This window comes from Lathyrus oleraceus, chromosome 3 (genome assembly GCF_024323335.1).
Source record: "Lathyrus oleraceus cultivar Zhongwan6 chromosome 3, CAAS_Psat_ZW6_1.0, whole genome shotgun sequence".
Lineage (NCBI taxonomy): Eukaryota > Viridiplantae > Streptophyta > Magnoliopsida > Fabales > Fabaceae > Lathyrus > Lathyrus oleraceus.
In genome coordinates, this window is record NC_066581.1 from 148,380,045 (window position 1) to 148,383,031 (window position 2,987).

A 2,987-nucleotide genomic window follows, 5' to 3' on the forward strand; every position below is an offset into this window, starting at 1 on the left:
AGTTCTATTAGCAAGTACTTGGATTATTAATTAATTATGTGAATTACATTCGAGCCTATCTTTATTAATTGAACTTTATTCAACACTTTACTTCTCATTGCACACTCTAAAAACCCCTATTTTGATTACCTTAGATAAACACCATAACAATAGATAACGATAGATTGACACTTGGTATCTGTGGATTCGACAATCTTTTATATTACTCTGACGCGTTCGTATACTTGCGAAAAGCATGCATCAAGTTTTTGGCGCCGCTGCCGGGGACTAATTTCGTCAAATTTCATTACCCTGTTGTTATATCGTTTAGACTTAGGCTATTTCCCGCCGGTCAATGTGAAGAACTCGCAGCACCGGAAGTTTAGTATACCCTCTGGCGGAACCTGAATGTTAGGCTCGCGCACGTTTATTCTTCCATAGAATTAGGAGAGTTATGGCCGAAGATCAAAACCAAAGACCTCTTAAAGATTTCGCCCAACCATCCAACGAAGAACCTAGTTCTAGTATAGTAAACCCAACCATCCCAGCTAATAATTTCGAACTTAAACCATCCCTGTTGCAACTAGTGCAACAGAGACAATTCGCAGGTCTTGCTACTGAGAACCCAAACCAACATTTAAAAATCTTTCTTCAATTAGAAGACACCTTTAAAACCAATGGAGCTTCTCCTGAGGCGATCCGTTTAAGATTATTCCCTTTTTCCCTCAGAGATAAAGCCTTATCGTGGTTAGATTCCCTTCCACCCAATTCCATTACGACTTGGGATAACCTTAGAAAAGTATTCCTTGCTAGATACTTTCCCCCAAGTAAGATCGTCGTTCTTCGAAACCATATAACTAGATTTACCCAGAACCAAGGAGAATCGCTGTTCGAAGCTTGGGAGAGATATAAAGAACTGTTAAGAGCATGCCCACATCATGGTTTAGAAAATTGGTTAATCATTCAAACCTTCTATAATGGACTTCACTATAGCACTAAGATGACCATCGACGCTGCCGCAGGCGGTGCGCTGATGAACAAACCTTATCCTGAAGCCAATGCCCTCATCGAAGATATGGCTCAAAACCATCAATCATGGGGAGACGAACGAGCGACAGTTGAGAAGAAGGAAGCCCAAGGAGGAGTGCATGAACTAAGCTCTATAGACATGATGCAAGCTAAAATGGACGCATTAGCCCTTAAGGTCGAGCATATGTGCATAAACTCGAATACTGTAGCCGCAGTTTCGTCGGATTGTGAGATATGTGGAACCAAAGGACACCAATATGCAGAATGCAGTCTATTGAACGAAACCCATTTCGAGCAAGTGAACTACACCCAAGGGAACCCATATTCGAATACCTATAACCCTGGATGGAGGAATCACCCGAACTTTTCCTATAAGAACAATAACCCTATCCAAAATAATGCACCTCCGAGACAATCAGGTTATCAAGCCCCAAGATCAAATCAACCTATGCAACTTGTACCACCAAAGCCGAGCCTTGAGAAAATTATGGAAAATTTTATCACTACTCAAACCCAACAAAACAAAGAGTTCATGAACCAGAACATTCACGTTAATGAACTAATTAACCAGTTAGGAACCAAGGTTGACCAAATAGTTACTCATACCAAGATGCTTGAAACCCAGATCTCTCAGGTAGCTTTAAACCAAGCCCCCCAAACCACACCTGGAGGACAGTTTCCTGGACAACCTCAATAGAATCCGAGAGGGAAAGCCAATGCCATTACCCTACGAAGCGGGAACGCTTATGATGAGCCACCAAACCCAAGATTGAGTGAACCCAAAACTTCTAAGGAATATACCGAACCCACAGACAAAGTAAAGGAACCAGTGGAATCTGAAAACCAGGAAAGTCAAGAAAAAGGAGAAAAACCTAAAGACAAAACTTATGTACCACCCCCGCCATATAAACCACCTATATCATATCCGCAAAGACTCAAACAAACCCAGATCAATAACCAGTATCAGAAATTTATTAAAGTTATAGAAAAACTTCACGTAGAAATCCCTTTCACAGAAGCTATCACCCAAATACCTTTTTATGCCAAGTTTCTCAAAGACATCCTTACCAACAAACGTAGACTTGACGATCCAAAACCCTTGGAATGCAATTCTATTTCCGAGAATAAGTTAGCGAAAAAAGATAAAGATCCTGGAAATTTCTCCATTCCTTGTCTTTTGGGTAGTCATGTCATCGAAAAAGCTTTTTTAGACTTAGGAGCTAGTGTGAGCTTAATGCCTTTAGCAGTTTGTGAGAGGTTAAACTTAGGAGAATTGCAACCTACTAAGATGTCACTTCAATTAGCCGATAGATCTATTAAGTATCCAATAGGCATTTTAGAAGATGTCCCTGTTAGGATAGGTCAGTTATTTATCCCTACTGATTTTGTTGTCATGGACATCAAAGAGGACAATGATATACCAATTCTTCTAGGTAGACCATTCTTATCAACTGCAGGAGCCATAATAGATGTCAAGAGAGGAAAGTTGACCTTTGAGGTAGGTGACGAGAAAATAGAATTTATACTTTCGAAATTTCTTATGGCACCTGTGATGGGAGACACATGTTATGCCTTAGATATCATTAATGAATGCGTTAGGGAATTAGAACAAGAAGAAATCATAAAAACAATTAAGTTACCATTAACCCACATAATGGAAGATGATGACTTTAGGAAACCCTACATCAATGATAACCTTTACGAATGTTTATCCCTTACCCCAGATCCTATGCCATGCCCTAAGAAACCAACCTTAGAACTTAAGGAACTGCCTAAAAACCTGAGATATGAGTTCCTCGATGAAGAAATGAACCGTCCAGTTATAGTCAGTGCTAGCTTGAGCAAAGAGGAAACATATCAACTTTTGAAAGTTTTACGAAGATATCCCTCAGCCTTAGGATATAATATCTCAGACTTGAAAGGTATAAGCCCATCCGTATGCATGCATCGGATTTCGCTCGAAGAAGATTCAAAACCCT

The 2,987-nt window shown here is 39.9% G+C and overlaps 1 non-coding gene across 1 annotated transcript; it reads right to left on the reverse strand.

Annotated features, from left to right (window-relative positions):
• Positions 1-817: 817 nt before the first annotated feature.
• On the reverse strand, positions 818-924 carry LOC127133340 (small nucleolar RNA R71). The gene has a single exon (XR_007807323.1). It is a non-coding gene; the product is annotated as a small nucleolar RNA R71 (small nucleolar RNA).
• Positions 925-2,987: the final 2,063 nt, after the last annotated feature.